This window comes from Crotalus tigris, unplaced genomic scaffold, assembly GCF_016545835.1.
Source record: "Crotalus tigris isolate CLP2741 ecotype Arizona unplaced genomic scaffold, ASM1654583v1 scf7180000017576.4783729, whole genome shotgun sequence".
Lineage (NCBI taxonomy): Eukaryota > Metazoa > Chordata > Lepidosauria > Squamata > Viperidae > Crotalus > Crotalus tigris.
The window spans coordinates 179,355-199,857 of NW_024096487.1; the positions used below are offsets into that span (position 1 = coordinate 179,355).

Here is a 20,503-nt window from a genome sequence, read left to right on the forward strand (position 1 = left end):
GACCCTTTGGAGCAAAGGGAAGGGCAAGAGCTACTGCCCATCGCCACTGAGGGAGCCACAAACGGCTCGTCCCAAGGTTCTGCAATTGCTCCGAAAAGGAAGTCTTGGAGCTTACCCACACAACAGGCACTCACGCCTACTCCAGCCAGGGAGTCACCCCGGGGGCATACTCACTTTCCACACACAGCACACAGCACTCCAGCAACGGAGGATACCCGGGGGCATCCCAACAAATCATTCCCCGCAAGAGAGCTGGCACACAATGCCCAAGGTTGGCCTGACCTTACCCCAAATCCTACAGGGGGTCAAAAATACACAGAGCTAGTCGAGGAACCAAGTCCCGACTACAACACCCCTAGCACAAATCAGGGGACACCTGAGTTTTGGGAGAGTACAGAAACCCACACGAGCCCAAACACAGAATTGTGGGTTCAGGGAATAGACAGCCTCCTGACAGGTCTTGGACTGACCTAGGGGGTTCTACAGAGACGCCCAGCAGTGGCTATCACTTCAAGGGGCCTGAGGGTCTACAGCTAGGTAGGACAACCAGGTCACAAAGCAACAGAAGCCCTGGCCTGACGAGCCGGTGGGCAAGCAAGCAGGCCAGGCATCGGGGCACAGTCCTTGGAAGACACCAGGGCACAGTAGAGAGAACAGGCTCATGCCTCCCTCCAGTCAGGGGACTTATGCCAGTAACCAGAGCTAAGAAGGTCACAGAGAGCAAAGAAATCTCCTAAGTACCTAGAAGATTACATAACATTGTTGGCAAGACAAAAGCCAGTAAACAGTGGGAACACTGGGGAGCAAATTGTCGTGTAAAATAAATGTTGTATGTTGATAGTAGTTTTAGCCGGGGGAAAGGGGTGTTATGTCCCGAGCCTTGCAAACGGCTCGGGCGTTTGCAGGCAGTCCCGGGCAGGTGCAAAGCTGCCCGGGACCAGACAGGCTGTCGCCAGCGCCGTGCGCCTGCGCGGGTGCTGGCGCGGGAAAAGTAACCCATTTCCCCGGGAGTTGCCTATATAAGAGGCTGTGAGGCGTTTGGGCTGAGCTGAAGCCATCTTCCTGTAAGCTGAACGCTGAATAAAAGAACCTGAGAACTCCAGCTGTTTCTCGTGTCTGTTTTCCCGCCAAGGACGCAACAGTCAAATTGTATTTATTTTATCTCATCAGTTTATCAGAAGCACTAGGATACCTTATCAAAATTTTTGTAAAACCATTGCTTTATGTAAGAATGTCCTGAGAAAAAGACAGTTGTTCATGTTTGTTTGTTCATGGAAAAAACTGTTAAGCAACCGACCCACAGCATTTTCTGACTAAGCAGAGATTAATAGAAAACTGTGTCCAAGAAAGCTAGTTATTCCACCCATATATTCTGATCTTTGCTCCCTGTCCAGATTGTATGTACACACATACTTGCTTTAACTCCTGGTAACTGCTTGGACTATTCCCTGCAGTTTTCTTGACAAGATTTGTGGAAGTAGTTTGTTATTGCCTCCTTACTGGGGCTGAGGAAAAGTGACTGGCCCAAGGTCACTCAGCTGTCTCTGTGCCTAAGGTGGGAGTAGAACTTGCAGTCTCCCAGTTTCTAGCCTGGTACTTAACTACTACACCAAGACATAGTCCTAAGATAAACAGTTTTCCAGGTGAGAACCTCAATATCCAACCACCACCTTATAACTTTCTACTATTAGAATAAGGATGAAGTTATTGATGATGTTGACGATGGTGTATGCTACCATTCCTAATGTACTGAGATTGTAAACAATTCCCAAGACATCTGCAGACCAGTGCTAGAGAAAGCAGATTTATATCATTCATGCTATCTGCTTTAGCTGAAGAGCCTTCACTTCTAACTAGAATGAAAGAAACTAGAAAATGGAAAAGAAATATACTTTAAAACAAATAGATGTATGTTTATACTTAGAATAACAAAATAAAAGAGTTGGAAGGGACCTTGGACATCTTCTAGTCCAAACCCCTGCTCAAGCAAGAGACCCTATACTATTTTGGACAGATAGCTGTCCAATCTCTTCTTAAAAATCTCCAGAGATGGAGCACCCACAATTTCTGGAAGCAAGTCACTCCACTGATTAATTGGAAATCACTGTCAATAAATGTCTTCTTATTTCTACCTTGGCTGTCTCTTTGATAAGTTTCTATCCATTTAGTTACTTTGGCAATCTTCTGATAAGCAAAGTCCATAGGGAAACAAGACTCACTTAAAAACTGGGTTACTAATTTAACAAATGCAGTGATTCATTTAACACATGTGGCAAAAAAAATCATAAAATGGGGCAAAACTCTCATTCAGTAACATAAATTTTGGGCTCAATTGTGGTCATAAGTTGAGGACACTCTGTATAGAAGTGCTGAGAAATAAAACTTCCCTTTCCCCAGGGAAGGGTTACGGCCACCATCCAGTGATGTATCACTTGGACAGAACAAAAATGCAACAGAGAAGGGAAAAGGGGGAGATCTAGGCAGAACCCTAAACATCCAGATGTATCCGAGGGCAGAAGGAAACAGAGTTTAACACTGAATGTTTTCAACGTTTCACCGTCCCAAACGACCTGCTTTTATGCTTTCCCCAGTGAAACAACCAGTTCCCTGAGGGGTCATGTGAAAAGCTTGACATCCTCTTTATTCCTTCCATGATTTTGGCCATACCTCAAAAACATTTTTCCAACATCAGCATTCAACTTTTCTCACTGCCATCAGTAATGGTTGTGCCTCTGGGCTTTTGCTCTTCTCTAATCAATGAACAGACACAGTGAAAATACATTTGGAGGCAGAAAAAAAGTTAAATCCAGGTAATTAGGCATTTAGACCTACATTGTGAGCTCATTAAATATAAATGATGTGATTTGTCCATGCACCAGGAGCCTAATTAAGGATTTAGGAGGTTAATATTGAGAATAAGTTGTGTTTTATAGTTTTTTTAAAAGCCTTGAACATATTTCTAGTTCTCAAATATTAAGCCACTGTCACTGGTATTGCTCTGTTAGCCAAGTAATGCAGACACCATTACACGTCCTACCTACTTGTTGCACACTTACTGTCAAACTTGGAAATCCCCAATTCAAGGTAAACTTTATGTTTATATTTGAACAATTTGCTCTTTTTTCAAAGAATCTTACCCATTATAAATATCAGTAAGCTGAGCACAAGCAGCTAATGTGACTTGTCTCTTCATGAGAACTGTCTGTTCGTATTGAGACAATGGAATATGTTGAAATAAATCACAAACCAGACATTGTACACTTAATGGCCCTCGCTTAATGCCTGCTTCTTTAGTGGCCATTCAAACTTAACAGTGGTGCTGAATGAGTAGCACAGTGGTGCCAGAGGCGGCACTCAGAGCCCTCTCTGTGGGCACGTGCGCCATCACCCCAGTCCTAAGCCTTCAGCTGGGTTTTATAAAAACCTTTTCATTTTAGGCCTCCATTGCCATGTGCAAAAAAAAAAAAAAAGGTTCAATCAATCAATTTCAACCTCTCACAGAAAAAAAAAAAGATCTTGCAAAGTTGGAATTGATTGATTGAACTTTTTAGTCCCACCTAGTCTGCCATTACAACTACAGCCACGCCCACCCAACTGGCCACACCCAGCCAATGGGCCACACCCACCCGGCACTTGACGATGCATAAGTGGGTTTTGAGTTGCAGTTTGGGCACTCAGTCTCTAAAAGATTCGCCATCAATGGAGTAGCACATAGAACTCTCAAAGTTCTGGCTGTTGCAACAAACCCACATCCACAGTCATGTGATCATAATCTGGGTGTTCAGCAAGTGGCCCAGATTTCCAACCATTGCAGTGTCTAACCGTCATTCAGTGAGGCCTACTTGTATTACAAATTAAGTATCTAGTGTGGGAAATGGGAGTTTGCCTTGTTCTCAGAACTAGGCTGCCATAGTACACAAGCAAACCAGGGCCTTGTGCAATTTGTGAATCCAGTCTAGGTGGAAAAATAATTGGCAGCTGGGAAGATTATGGAAAGATGGTCATAAAATATAAATTGAGAAATTTAAGAATGTCAGTTAACAGGTATTTGTTTAAAAAGCAATTGATCTGGGATAGAGAGAAATACAGCGAGAAAGATAAATTAGTGATTAATGATAACGAAAAGTTAATGGTGGGAACACAAATGAAGTCATGGGATTAAAAACTGAGAAAGGATGTCAAAAGCTAAGCTAGCTTTTAAAGAGATTTGCCACTTGATAGAATAATTATTAGTTATAATATTGATTCCTTGCTCTTGATATTTTAATGAAAAATAAAAACATGAATATAGATAAATACATATTTACAAGAGACACATTTAAAGTGTATTTGAACTGTGTTCTCATGTGGGTGGCTTCTAAATTACTGTAGCTGGCTTGTGTTGCATTATCAAATATGTTTCTCAGCAAATCAATTAGCAGTGTGGCAAATTTTTACCTGAGGTGTGATAATTACAAGAAGTTTAAATTCTGGGGGTTCAGAGGATGATAGAAGACCACAGATCACTTATCTAGCCGTCTCTAAGACCCCTAGATATGTCATTTCTAAAATCTTGTTTGTTATAATAGACAGAAGTCCAAGACTTCTGAATTGTTCTTCTTATATTTTATTAGTTGATTCATAGGCAACAATGTTCTACTTCATTCTGTGATGTGCTCACATTAATAGAGGATTGCATATTACTTTTATTATATAACATCCTTTAAGAGCCTGAACACCCCACTAGCATTTCATGGCTCCTCCAAAATTTTGTTTATAAAGAATGGCTCCAATTCTTGAATTATGAGATAATTAGTTTTGCAGACTAAGCGATGTGTTGTACAAGTAGTAACTCATATGTCAGAAATTGTGCCTTTTTACTGTCAAAGAAACAGTATCTATTTTAAAAATTATTTTTTAGTTTCAGTATCTATATACAGTAATGCTATCTTAAAAATAACAAAATAGAGTTCATGTATAATTTCTGATATTTCCCCAATAACTCTAAAGCAGCGGTTCTCAACCTGTGGGTCAGGACCCCATTTGGGGTCGAACGACCATTTCATGGGGGTCGCCAAACAAAGCAGTCCGCCATTTTTCCCCCTTTTCCTTTTGAATAGAGTCTAATTCTATTGGCTTTCAAAAGCCAACAGGAATTGTCCAGGCTGTCTCTGCCCTGCTGAGCCCGCCAAAAGTCCCATTCTGCAAACGGTGCTACAAGTTGTCTGCAGTGAAGGCGAGCTGTCTGGAAGTTTCCACCCCTCCCTGCTGAGCAATTACTAAAAATGTAAGTAAAAGAGGGCCAGGGGTGGGAGGTGGGAGGCCAGCGGGCGCAGGGAGGGTTGCTGGCGTGTGTGGGGCCCGGCGGGTGCCTTACCTCCCTTGGGCTGGGCCAGCTGGTGGCCCAGCCGGTGGTCGGCCTGTGCCGTCTCTGCCGCTTGCCAGCTACGCCTCGGCCAGCGCAGGGGGTGGCACCATGCATGCGTGGCGCTCCCAGGCAGGGAAAGTCCTCGACTTACGACCTGTTGGGTAGTCCTCGACTTACGACCGGTTGGGTAGTCCTCGACTTACAACCGGTTGGGGGTCGTGGCATTAAAAAGGTTGAGAACCACTGCTCTAAAGGCATATAAGATCAGTCCCTAGGAATACCTTCAATATTATTCTGGTTTAACTTGGATTAGCAATCAGCGTTGTTTAGGACATCATGAGAGTATTTCTAAGAAGTTATGCATTAATACAATGCATACAGATACGAAAACAGTACATCCAAAAGCATGGTTTATTTGAAGAGTCTCATCAAAGGGGGGGGGGAAGAGCATAGGCTCTTTAAAATGTTACCTTGAAGCACTGGAAATCAACTAAGTTTAAAATGTATGATCAGAAATCTCAACTTGAAAATAAGTTTTCAGAACTGCTGAATGGCACTGGTTTTTTTTAAAAAAAATGAAGTAATAAATCAAGTATCCAAACAACAATAACACATAATGGATCAAATTCAGAGATATCAGTGCAATTTTTGTATATTCTCAAAAGAATTCTACACATTAGACAATGGAGGCACATGAGTGGCTGTACTTAGCCAATCTTAGCTCAGCTAAAAAAATAAATAGGAGTGGCTCCTGTGATGATGTGGATGGAGAAAGTATTTGGGAATCATAGAAAGTAAAAAAAAAAAAACTATCCTGCAGGAACAGAATTAAAAACTAATTTTACATTATTCAAGAACATGGCATGGACAAAACCATGTAAATCATCAGAACTGAGCTTCACTTTATTTTATTTGAGAACTTTATTTTAGTTGTGTGTTATAAATGTAAACCCTTGTACACAGCATGATCACCAAGTCTTTAACAAACAAATCTAGGTAGAAAACTAACTGAAATGAGTAAAGAATTGAAGAATTACAGGACAACAAGTCATGACTGTGAATTTTATTACAAAGAACATTAGGCTCGTATCCCTTCAACCTATTTAGCCCATCAAGAGAAAGAGAGAGAGAGAGAGAGAGAGAGAGAGAGAGAGAGAGAGAGAGAGAGAGAGAGAGAGAGAGAGAAAGGATTTATTCATCAACATTTTAGCTAAACTCTTTTTCCTCTTTTCCACCAAACTAGTCTGGAGTCATTGCCCATAGAAATGAGCAAGGCTCAATTATTTATCAATCTCTTTTTTAAAAAGTTTATAGTATGTTACCCTCGATATTAGGAAGCTTTTGATTGGTCCTTGTATTAAATGTTTACTTTCTTAATACATTTTTAACATTTGTTTTTCATTTAATTTCTCAACAGTACTTCCAATCTAGTGCCTTAGTTAAAGCAAATGTGATATAATCAGTTAATTTTAAACTAGACAGAGGCACCAGAAATGTTCATTATCCTCAGGCTATTAGCTGTAATAATCGAAATCTGGGCAATAATAGAAGTAACCCCCAAATTTAAGCCATTACATTATATGAAAATATACATGCTATAAATATATTTGATGCTAATGCTCTGTTGAGCTTTCACTATCCAGAAATTATGATACCTGAAATCAAAAAGAAGTTTTAAAACAATGATGTTTAACATTGAGGCAAAGTGGAATAAACCATGTCATTAATCATCCAACTTCAATCATTCAGACAAATATTGACAATATAAAAACAGGGCAGAAGAATCTCACTGCATATTAAAGATTTATTTGAAAAGGGGAGAAGCACAGAAATAAATAAGACTTATTTAAGACTTAGATGGAAGTAGAATCACTGCCATCCAAAAAAAAATAAATTCCCATTCAAACATTATAAACTATGAATCAATAGTTCAGCTTTAAATGCCTTTAACAGAAGTTGATTTCCTGTATGCACAATTAAAAAATAATCCAGAAGGTATTATTTCAAGAGTCTATAACCTATTATTAATAATACAGGTACAGAAAACAGATTTTGGACAGATATATCTGAAGATAATTGGAATATTGTGTGAAAAAGCACTAAAAATAGCATCCCCCTGCTTCAAAGAATGTGCAGATGACACAATACTCCTATTAAATTTAATTACAATAATCCAAAAGTTTTGTTGCTTTGATGGAGAGGCTGCAGTGAAACAGCATCTTCACAGGTGGTAAGCACATGATGCAGTTAATCTAGTTGTATGAGGGGAATTGTGTTAGTTCAAAAGTTGTAGCTTATGCCCTTATTCAATATCAGTGCAGCTTATTCTAAACATTTTGCTGAAGTGCATACTATAACAACAAAGACATTTTAGAAATTACCAAGCATAGGAAAACAAATGTAGAATTTTACATAACTGACTGAACAAATTATGCCACTTATTACAGAAAACACCCACCAAAAAGCACATTCCAAGGACAGCCATTAAAAACATTGTATTTATTGTGACATGTTTCCTGTTCTCTTGTGGCTTATAAAGATAAAACACAGCCATGCTTCACAGCAACAACCATATTTACTCTGGAAGGATTTCATATGTAGTTGATACATGATTTCTAAAAGGTATGAATTAGTATATTGGTGTGATAGAAACAAGGGTGGTTTGCAAGAATAGAAAGATGGAGAGAATTATAGGAAATTATATTAGGTAAATTAGATTTAGCTCTTTTTCCTTTTCTTTTTTCTTATCTCATGTTTTAAATTCTTCTGTTTACTACTATAGAGAAGAGCAACTAAGATGATCAAAGGCCTGGAGATTAAAACATATGAAGAACAGCTGAGGGACTTTGGGTTTGACTAATCTAAAGAAAAGAAGAAATAGAGGTGACATGATAGAAGTATTCCAGTATTTGAGAGGCTGCCACAAAGAAGAGGGGGTCACGTTATTCACCAAAGCACCAGAGGGAAGGATAGAAACTGATCAAAGAGAAAAGCAACCTGGAATTAAGGAGAAACTTCCTGACAGTGAGGACAATTAACCAGTGGAACAACTTATCCCCAGAGATCGTGGGCACTCCATCACAGGAGATTTTTAAGAAGAAACTGGACAGCCACTTGTCTGAGGTAGTATAGGTTCTCCTGCTTCAGCGGGGGGCTGGACTAGAAGACCTCCAAGGTCCCTTCCAGCTTCTATTCTATTCTATTCTATTCTATTCTATTCTATTCTATTCTACTTCTACTTCTACTTCTATGCATAATATAATTTATCTTGAAAGGTGATCATATAAACTCTCTCTCTCTCTCTCTCTCTCTCTCTCTCTCTCTCTCTCTCTATATATATATATATATATATATATATATATATATATATATATATATATATATGCATGGAAAGGAGAATAATGGTACACTTAGCTAAAGGAAACAAAGAGCAACTAAAATTTTATTTTGTATTTTATGTATGCTTTGTTATTGCTGAATTTATTAAAAGAACATTATTTTTAAATTACAACTACAATGTATTAACAACATAAAACATAATAATCTGTTTCTGTGTTGCTGAAAGACAATATGCCAAGTTTAATATTATAATATACTTACATCAGAAGTACCAATGCCATCCTATCTGATACTTCAATCCAGACAGCATTAGAAGACTGCAAAGAAACATAGAAAACTCTAATTATTTATTAAAATCCTGTGGCTGATAGAAGTTTTGTATCTCAGATGGTAGTTCTGAGTAGTACCAACTATAAATTTCAAGACTACCCATAAGCTTAACCACAGTTATCAAAACCATTTTTATAACTGACAAAATGATCTAGTGATAAGAAATATTTCATTGTCTCCTGCTGCTGCATACATATTGTAGTGGTATTAAATGTCCAATCAACACACATCCTATTACTCTAATATTATAATGCTTGGTTGAAGAATGAAATAAAAAATGGGATGAGAAAAATGCATTTAAGAATGATTGCTGCAAAAAATTAACTTAAAAATTAAATGAAAGTTATTTGACAGTGCAGCTGGCCTGTTAATGCAGATCATAAAGCAATTTTACTAAGGAATTGCTAATCAATATAGGCAGTGAAGTCAAGTCATTATAATTTACTCTTCATCAGTTCTAATCTCCCAAACTTTACAATCAAGTGATCCTTTCAAATTCACTTAAGTTAGAACTAATTCATTTATATTCCTTCCATATCAGTGAATTCATTGCAAAGAATTAGATTTCTAGCATAAAAAAAATTCTCAGAGGAACCTGTCTTCCTGATTTATAAAATATAGTATTCTAAAAATATATATAAATCACATGTCATAGAAGACTCAAACTTTAAGAATCATTTGCCGTCTCAAAGAATCATTATTGTAAGACTTGGAACAACAAAAAGGAGCAGCATTATTTCACAGTTAGGGATGCTACATCAAGCACTATACTTGGATAGAATGCAATCAATGACCAAATAATCTAAATTAGACTACTTTATGAATAACTCTTCAACATGATGATCATCAAAATTTATTCTCTAACCACTGATGCAGAAGGAGTGGAGGCTAGTGAGATTTATGGTCAAGTTTGATTTGAAATTGAAAGAATATGCAAGCAAGCTCTCAGCCCCCCTAGGTAAACCAGGCAGGAAACACCACAAGATGAGCTAATTCTACTTTATCATAAGGCTATAGTAACAGAATCTTCCAAGTCTGAAGGCACAATCTTGCCCCCTCCACTTTTAACTGTTTGATCCATTAGAGTGTGTCTTTCCTAAGTTTATTTTTTATGACTTTAAATAACCATGGGCTCCTGCTTTTCTTCTTGGATTGTTTCCCAGGCAGTATTTCTTCTCCTCCTTCCCCAAAGTCATTTATACATTACATTGTACAAGATGTGCTGCAGATGATTGGAGACTGGAATGCCAAAGTTGCATATATTAAGAAAGTAAATGTAGTTGGATTGTGCGGTCTAGGAATGAAGCAGGAGAATGAATAATCAATTTCTACCATTCCAATTATCTTTTCATAGCTAGCAATGTCTTCAAACAACTAAAACAATGCCTATATACACAGGCATCAGCAAATGGAGTACATAGAACTATACTGACTATATTATTGCTAAAGGAGTATGGAGGAACTCCATCATAGCATCAAAAAAGTGGCCAAGGGCTACTTGGAACGTATATTACAAACAGTTCAGGTGCAGGTTCCAAATTAAGTTGAAGAAGAAGAAGAAAGCCACTCAGTTTACACAATAGGATCTTGAATGTATATGAATGAATGAATGAATGAATGAATGAATGAATGAATGAATGAACGAACGAATGAATACCCACCATTTTTAACATCAGGGATCACTTTGAATCCTGAACTTTAGTTGTTATTGATGAGTGTGGAAATAGACCGTCAATGATTGTCTTCAGCAGAAGAGAACAAACTGAATGTAAGAACAAATCATGAAAATTGTGAAGAAGAGAAGAGAAGCCAAAGCCAAGAAAGACAAAAATCTCAGAAAAGAACTCTGAGTTTCAGAGAGCTGTTAGAAGAGATAAGACACAATAAAATTTGAAAAGACACTTAAATTGGAAACAGACATGGAAAAACTGTCAAAGTTTTCCAAAAGTTCTCTGAACTCCAAATAAGGTTCCAACCTCAAAATGGTATGCTAAAGGATGCCAATAGACATTAGTGACCAATTCAAAGAAGATCAAACAAAAAAGAAAAGAGTTTACTGGAATACTATACAGTAGAAATGTAAATCTCCAAGGTACCCAAGAAGATATTTCCTACTTACAAGAACTTCAAGTACGAGAATTTGAAGTTAGAGCAGCACCCTGCTCATTATCAAGTCAGAATGCTATTAGAGGGAATGGTCACAGAAATACAGCAAGCAACAGAGGAAGAATCTATGAAAATTCTAATTAGGCTAGGCCAGAAAATCTGGATAAAGACACAGTGGCCAAAAGAGTGAAAGAGGATAATTTACATACCAATACCAAAAAAAGGAGACGTCATGGAGTGTGCAAACTATTGAACAATATCTTTAATTTCACATGCTAGCAAAGTACTCCTTAGGATCAGCCAATGCAAATTAAAGCTCTATATGGAAAAAGAGATGCCAGATATTCCAGGTGGCTTTAGAAAGGCTGAGAACACATAATTGTTGGATTCTGTTCCCAATTATGGGTCATACGTTGAGGGGTATCTGTAGATTGATCATTTTATAAAGTGTTCCAGCCTCCAAAACAGACTATGGGTAAAAACATTTTGTGGAATAACATGCTTTTCAAATAGGTAATCCAGAAAGTGAAAATTATTTTAAAAACTAGAATCATGATTAGTAAGTATTTCCAGCCATCTTCCAAAAGAAAAAGTGAGTAAGACGGATGGATACCATTTCTCGTCCTTCCTGGCCTAGCTGTATTGTAGGGCTGCTAATTGAAAAACCTGATAAACATTAAAGTACTGACGTTCTGTCTCTCTCTTTCAAATATCTCTCATCTTTACGATTTGCTATTTGCATGAAAATTGGATTTTAATTTTTCATGTATTTGGAATTACATCATCATTTCCTGTCTGTGACTTGATCACATCTTGTGAAGTTTATGAAAATGTGAATCAAGACACATCCATTGAGAGATGCAGCTAACATTAGAGATCACAGAAGCTGATCATAAAAGACAGTTTAAAAAAAATCACAAAAGCAACCATATACTCTTTCCTGCTGGCTTTTGACAATCATTACTTTTTTGTAGCCTTGATTGAGCAAAAGAACAAAAACGAATACTCACTGAGTCCCAGATAGACTGCCGTATTCTTTGAATGCTGCATATAGCTTGACTACTCTCAAATTTTGCAGGCCTAATTAAAACAAGTTCTTTCCATAATTAAATCTTGCCCTTTAAAACAAAACTGAAATATAATCTGTACGGAAAACACCTTTAGCAGCGATGGAGAAGAATGCTTCCAGACAAGACTTTAATTGTACTAACATTATGCAACAAGGAAATTTAAATACGTGCAGGGGGTGTGTGTGGCAACTCCAAACAATATCTTGATTTGAAGCCGACCTTTAATTTAATCATGATTTCTTTCCTCTTATTAGAAAGGATAAAATGATGGAATTGCTGAGCTGTAGTTTTGATTGGTAGTAGCCTGAAGACTTTTCCTTTCCATCAACTTTAAACTTGCCCACACACATGCACTCACACACACACACACACACACACACACACACACACACACTGGTCTCCTGTTGTTACTCATACCCTTTCAGTTCAAATCTCCAACAGGTATCCTAAAACCTCAGGACATGATGCAAACCAGCCTCTTTCTGACAAATGCTTGGACTGGCATCAGCACTATTCTCTGTTGTCCATGAAGCCCAGAGTATTGGAAGATGAATATTTTACATTTTATGACCTTTCTCAGTTAATTATTTAAAAGCAAGACATTAAAACTTTCCTAGGAAGTCCAAAGAACCAGGGCAATTAATTGTAATCGTAGCGGCAGGCTGGCCTGGAAACATTCTTCAGTTGCCCCACTTGTTATGTGGGATGATGAAATGTTGCAAGAACCGAACATGCAGGACACAAAAGACTCTGCAAATTGATGAGGGATGGATGAGGAAGCAGAACGTGGAGATCCACTCTTTTAAAGATTATCTGAGGCCAGATAAAATTGGTTTAATGAGGAGCCTAGCTAGAGAGGAGCTATTCAAAGACAATGTAGGTGTCTTTGACCTCAGTTGTAGGTGTTACACAGCTCCTGCTTCAAGAACCACAGAAGGCCCCTCTGCCTTTTACCAATAGCCTGATATGCGTAAATAAAATAAGTGAAAGTCTCCATTCATAGTTGCATAATCCTTCTTTCTGCTGCTTCTTTCAGCTGGCTTCTAAGAATATGGGGTTAATTGAGTTTGTTGCCCACTTGGTTTAAACTCTTTTCCTCTGCCTTTAACGATAGTTAAAGGTTTACAGATTTTTGCACAGATATTAACTTCTTGTGACCATACAATTACTGCTACTTTAAAACATTGACTTGGTAATTTCTTCACTTTGGCGGCACCAAGTAACAAAAATGATTTAAAAATGTAAGCTGGCCATCTTACTCAACCGTTGTTATGTCCTCTGAACCAAACATTCAGATTACACTTGGACTATTGTATCTGGGCTCTAAAATCCAAAGGAGTGTTAGATTGCATCAAAGAGATTTAGAAATCTCTTGTTTTATTTTTCCAGATCAGAATAGACAATCCTACCAAAAGCGGGAAACAATTCATTTGGCATTGTTTCATACTTTGTGGCTTTGTAATGCCTCGTGGTCTTATACAGGTAGTCCTCGACTTACATCATTTCATTTAGTGACTGTTCAAAGTTACATCAGCACTGAGAAAAGTGACATATGACCATTTTTCACACTTATGATCATTGCAGCATTCCCCGTGGTCATGTGATTTATATCTGAATGCTTGACAACTGACTCACATTTATGACGGTTGCAGCGTCATAGGGTGGTGTGATCCCCTTTTGCGACCTTCTGACAAGCAAAGTCAGTGGAGAGGCCAGATTCACTTAACAACTGTGTTACTAATTTCACAAGTGCAGTGATTCAGTTAACAAATGTGACAAGAGAAGTCATAAAATGGGGCAAACTTAACAAATTTCTCACCTAGCAACATAAATTGGGCTCAATTGTGGTCATAAGCTGAGGACTACCGATAATACCTTCCAATGTTAATAAAGGGGATAGAGAAAAATGGAGATTTGCTCCAACTCTAATTAATACAACCTGGGCAGATTCAGCAACGGATTCTGTTTGACTGTACAGCTTTTTTATGCATTTTCTTTGGTTTTGATTGATCTTTATGTTCATTCATAGAACACGATTTTTCTTTGGTCTGAGCAGTTATTCCTCTTCGCCCCTTTTTCACTGGACATCCTTTTATACCTCTGACACCAAGCTGATCTTTTGTCATCCATTCTCCACTGCAGTGGGCACAAATGTAGTGGTAGACAATGAGGTCATAGCTGATCTGCACAAGGGCCTAAGTTGAAATATGGGTAACTAGTTTATGTGCAATGAGAGTCAGTTTGTTACAGAGGTTAAGGCTCCAGGCTAGAAACCGGGAGACCATGAGTTTTAGTCCTGCCTTAGGCTTGATGTCAGCTGGGTGATTTTGGGGCCACTCCTTCTTTCTCAGCCTTAGGGAAAAAGCAGTGGCAAACAACTTCTGCAAAACCTTGCCAAAAAACTGCAGGGATTAGTTCAGGCAGTTGTCAGGGTTCACACGGACCTGCAGGCATAAACACAAGTTTATGTCCAAACCTAGAGTCCCACATCAGTGCTGCAAAATCCCAGATGACTGTTGGATGGTAGCAGGAATTAAGAAGCCAAGTGCAATCTTTTCCTTTTTGTTGACATAGCTTGACCTAAACTGAAATGTGACCTTCTTTTTGGCTACAGGTAACGGTATCCAATCTGCCCTGGAAAAATCCACATATCTTTGCTGCTCTCATGTATTTATCCTGATTTTGCAGTGCAGAATGCGGATCCTTTGCTAGCTCAACCAATGTGTTAGTTCATTTTGTCTTCTGATATACTTAAATTAATTGAGTAAACCATGATTGAGCAAATAAGATATGAAACACCATAATATACGAACAACAGAACCCAAGTTTTTTCCATTTCATACATCACTATATAACTAGGATATTGGATCTCCCAATACAGTGAAAGGGAAACAATTCTTCCTTTTCTTTTTAGAATTATCAACCTCTCAGATGGACCCTCTCACAGCAGCTTGGTTTGGAGCAATCAGTAAGCAATAATCTTGAACTCTGTACCATAAAATACTTGATCTGCCAGTTTCTGTATCTCAAAATCTTCATTATATGATACAGAACTAGGACAGATTTGTTCATTGCTAGCATGTCTTACCACTTCCACCAGCTCTCTTATTCTTCATGCCAAGTTCCATCCCAATGAAAGTAAGGAATTAAGGTCTTTGCCTTGGGCCCAAAAGAACAGGGTATGGTCAAAGTTTCTGTCTAGAAACCTAGGTATGGAGGGGAAAAGTCATAGTCTGCAATCGTCCATACACAGACAGGATCTGCGGCTAGATTTCAATGCCTCCCTAGACTAAAAGTCATTCTTGTCATTCATAGCTCAGTGTTTCCAGAAGCTAGCCACTATGTTAATAAATCAGTGACATTTGAGCACCTAAGCATTGCATTAATTGAGTAAACACTGGTTCTGTTAAACTCTGATCCTATCAGTTGGTGTGTATGGCATGCAAGCATAGTTTATTATGTAGAAATTTATGGTCAACTCCTGTAGCTTTTGCTGGCAGGTGTTAAACAGTATTATTTCTAGCACAATGAATAACTCTGGGTAAAGTAAATTCATAGGTTACAAGATCCTCTATTTACTTATTAATAAGCTAATAAAAGGCAAATTTCCACTCACCCTGCACCTGTATTTGGTTGTTAAAATCCAAAAGTAGCAAAGAGGCTCAGAAAATTCTAATTCTGCCCCTCTTTAAGGATTCACTGGATTGAAGCAGCCCAAAACTGGGTAGCAGAACATGGGTCTGAACAAGATGTTTTTCAAGGTTTCTTTCATACTTATAATTATGAGCTAAGAGTTTACCTCTGACTGCCAGAAATCGGGGACAAGCATTAAAGTTTGCTGTGTAGCAGCCTGACTTGTAGCAGGCAAATAAGCCCTCTTTAGGAAATTGATTATTAAACTGACAATCTGAAATGAAACCTAGGAATCTGAATGAAGATTCTTGCTGCATGGCTGGGCAGGATGAAGATATACTGAAATTCCAAGGTTCCAGACTATAAAAGATAAAAAGAAAAATGTATAGCGGTAATGGAGTAGGTAATGAAAAATAAATAAATAATTAAATAACACCATTTAATCTATATGTAGAATTCATCTGTATCTATGAATAGATGAAGATCACCTAAAGAAAATATGCAGTTTTATTTTTCTTATACTTACCTTATATATTTAAGGTTTCTTAATAACATATTTCAAAGACTCAATTTTAAAAAAAACACAAGAGCAGTAACAAAAATCAGAACTAAGCTGACAGAAATTCCAAAGTAACTTGCAATAAAATTAATTCTAATACTCAGAGCATTTATATTGCTATAATGATACACTGCCCAGCATCCCTCTTTGAAGGAGATAGGTAGTTTAGAAATGTAAAAAATAAATAAATAAAATAAATAAGTGAACTTTGTATAGTCTTAAAAGAAAATATCTTGTGACTTCTTACTTAGAAAGTAAGAAATGCTAGTCTTTCAATGCCAAGAAAAATGAGAATACGACATAGATAAGTAGTTAATTTTTAAAAAGCAGCTACATTAATCATATAGCTGCTCTTCATACATTTCATTACATTTAAAGGAACATAACTGTTGATTATCAAAATACCAGCTACATTTTTTTCATATACTATGCCAGTGATGGCAAACCTTTTAGAGACCAAGTGCCCAAACTGCAACCCAAAACCCACTTATGCATGGTCGGGTGCCGAATGGGTGTGGCCCATTGGCTGGGTGTGGCCAATTGGCTGGGTGTGGCCTACTGCTGGATGTGGCTGTGGTGGTAATGCAGACTGGGTAGAACTAAAAAGTTCAATCAATCAATTCCAACTTTGCAAGATCTTTTTTTTTCCCGCAAGAAGTTGAAATTGACTGATTGATTGAACCTTTTTTTTTTTGCACATGGCAGTGGAGGCCTAAAGTGAAAAGGTTTTATAAAACCCAGCTGAAGGCCTAGGACTGGGGCAACAGCGCGCATGCCCACAGAGAGGGCTCTGAGTGCCGCCTCTGGCACCTGTGCCATAGGTTCGCCACCACTGTACTATGCACTTAATATTTAATACATTGCAACTTTTCTTGCAATGACTTTTGTCCCCAGAGAACTTGATAACTCATCGTTCTGTTACCCACAACAGAAAAACAGTAACTGGTAGGACCAGTCAGTGAGGGACACACAATGCACAGGCTTCTCTTCTGTTCCATTTTGTGGAATCTTCCAGGGCTGGGCAAGGTAGAATTTTTAGAGTTTTGGGATGGGTGGAAAAAAATGGCAAGGAGGGGATTGAGAGAGATAACTTGGTGCTGAAGGAACTTGTGAATAGGTTGGTAAGCATATTCCCCTGGTTTACCTAGGGATGATGTGACTAATACAGCAGTTTACGAAAGGGAAGTTCTGGGATATTCTCTGAAGCAGCAGGGAAAAAATCAGGCTTTAGAATTTCAGCAGGGGATTTTATGTGAAAAAGTAGTGAAGGCAAAGACATTACAGTGATGATTATTGCTGTTAATGTACAGCCTACTTAGCCTACATCTGGCATTGTTAGGAGGAGGTTACAGTGATGTGCAAGTGTGGCACCTGGAGCTAACCAGAAGAATGAGAAGATAAACATCGTAAAATCTGAGTCAGGACACAATCCAAATTGTACCCACACATGAAAAAAAATAATTGCACATAATCTTATTTTATCTATTAGAATGTTTTTTATCTTGTCTTTATTACTGTATAAGTAACATTGATATTACTCCTTTTTCTTCTTTTTTTTCTCCAGAACATCAACCCTGTGAGATGAGTTGGGCTGACAGAGAATAATTGGCCCAAAGTAACTCAGCTGATTTTCATGCCTAAAGTGGGACTAGAACTCACAATCTCCTGGGTTCTAGTCCCACACCTTAACCATTACACCAAAAATGGCTCTCTTGCCTTGTTTTGTCTTTTTTGTTGCTAGAATTTAGACGGTGGCAACTTTGAGACACATGGACTTCAACTGCCAGAATTTTTCAGCCAGCATGTTTTAGGTTGTATTTAGAGATTAGGATTTTTTTTTCTGTAATACAACTCAGCAAAATGCCCTGTATTAAACAAATAAATAACCACCTATTTATCTATATACATAGACATCATGCATATGCACAGAGGCTGTGCAGCACTTAAGATTAAAAAGTCAAAAGCTGTCTTTATAAGAGGAGAACTGTGTTAGCCTACGACAATCAAAAATCAGGAGGAGTCCATTAGCTCTTTCTCTATTATTACACCAGATTTCATTAAGAACCCTGCAGTTTTGTGAGCTACTGCATATGCCCTTTGGGAAGCTTGTGCCTTTAATAAAATATAATAGTCAGAAAAGGTTCTAGTAGATTCCTGATACTTTGACTATCAAAGGCAAACAAGTGCTTCAGTGTAGGGGCATCTTCAAGATGGGACGGGGAGTCAGCAAGTCAAGATGGTAGCTACAACCATACAATCAAAGCCCCACCCTTTAATGCAAGTTGCATTACACATAAAAAGAGGGCAGGGCTTCAGTAGTGGTAAGTGTCAAGCGTCTTGACTTTTTCTATACATGAGCAGCTCTGCTTCAGAGCATGCAGGCCCAGTAGAAATAGCATTTGTGTGTCATTCCTCAACTGAAATATCCCTTGGATCAAGTAGCAACTGCTTTAATGAGTTATAGAGAGCTGCCTCTGTGCTCTGAAGGATCTGGTTGCCTTTGAATCAAAAGGGCTGCCCACCTCTACATACACCACAGAAGTACACACTTGTTCCTTTCTCAGAGAGAGCTGGAATCTGAGATGTCTGTACTCTTCCTATATTCATGTCTTACATTCTGCCAAACCACAGAGTAAGCTTGGTGGCTTTCCTTTAACAGGCTTAGGAAAGTCTTTTATTTGTTACAAAAGCCAGAAGGCACTTCCTCATTCTTTTGTTGACATATGGGGAGTGAAATCTCAGTTCTCTGTTTGCCAATACAGTGTACTTCAAAAGCTGGCTATTCTTTATCCATGACCTCAAGAGAAGAGCTTCAAGGATTACAGCACACAATTGCTTTAAATACTCAACATTTGTGTTATATACTTTGGTACAGGGATTAAGATGTTGGGCTAGAACAGGGATAGGTAACCTTAGCTCTTTTATGACTCGTGGACTTCTTCAACTCCCGTTGGCTGGCTCAGGAATTCTGGGAGTTGAAGTCCAAAAGTCATAAAAGAGCCAAAGTTGCCTACCCCTGGGCTAGAAAATGGAAGGTCATGGATGCCCTTAAGACCAAAAACTGACTGGGTGAATCTGGGTCAGTCACCTTCTCTGAGCCCTACCCAATTCATTGGGATGTTGTTGAGGGAAAATAGGGACAGGAACATTATGACTATCACTTTGAGTTGGATAAAGGCAGAATATTGATCTAATCCCCCTCCTCCTTCTCCCCCTCCTCTTCCAAATTGAGGATGAACAGATGCAAGGAGGTTGCTTTAAAACCTGCACCCACCACCACCATCACCTGCCATGACCCATCCACAGTCAGTTGGGAATCAGTGGTATACAAATTTAATGAAGCAAGAGGAGGAGGAAGAGGAAGCAGACAGTTTTTTTTACCTCCCCCCCCCCTTTAGATCAGCTGGGTGACCTTGGGTCAGTCACTTTCTCTCAGCCCAATGGAAAACTGCTTCTGAAAAACAGTTCAGAAGGGGTGGCGAAAGCATTCTATCCTTTGCCTCCCTCCCATCCCCTTGCCATAATTCCTTACATCAAGGAGCTAGGAAGGTATACATTCCAACTGATATGGGCCAAGGGGAAGCTAAGAGGTTCTGACAGCCCTCTCAAAGGCCAGGCTGGGAGAAAGCTTTTTTGAAGGCTTTTGGAGAAAGAAAGTGGCCAGGCCAGAACAGACCATAGGAAGCTTAAACTTCTTTCGGCCCCTTGCTATCCTATGGCAGCCCCCTTTTTCCATGGCTTTCCTTTCTTCTTGCGTGTGGGGCCCCCTGTCCAAGCGCATGTTTGCAAGCAGTTGTCCAGCAGCCATTACAGATGTCAACAAGTGGCAGATTTGCTGTCAGGACCTCCATTAAGCCAACTGTTGATCTTTGCCTCTCTGGGTTCTGAAGGAATGGAAACCCTGGGCTGTTGGCTTCCGTGCATAATCTGTTCACCAGGGAAGCACTTTTGTCCTGGAAAATGCTGACTCTTAATATGGAAAGAAAACATGAATAAAGTGGGGATTCTGAGAAGGGGGGGAGTGTGTGTGTGTCACATCCACAAAAGCAAGTCTTGCAGAAGAAGAAGAGAATGATTTGGACAAAATTAAAACTTCAAGCTAGGAGAACAGAATGAGAG

The 20,503-nt window shown here is 38.8% G+C and overlaps 1 long non-coding RNA gene across 4 annotated transcripts in view; it reads right to left on the reverse strand.

The window, feature by feature from the left end:
- The window catches only part of LOC120314289, a 44,305-nt gene extending 31,587 nt beyond the window's left edge, over positions 1-12,718 (reverse strand). For 2 of the 4 annotated variants that reach the window (XR_005558396.1, XR_005558391.1), the window contains exons 1-2: positions 12,610-12,718; positions 8,948-9,003 (exon numbers count right to left, since the gene is read on the reverse strand). This is a non-coding gene — a long non-coding RNA (uncharacterized LOC120314289). Of the gene's footprint in view, positions 1-8,947; positions 9,004-12,132; positions 12,523-12,609 lie in introns of those variants that run through there. The other 2 variants (XR_005558397.1, XR_005558393.1) reach the window with 2 other exon arrangements.
- Between the last annotated feature and the right edge of the window lie 7,785 nt (positions 12,719-20,503).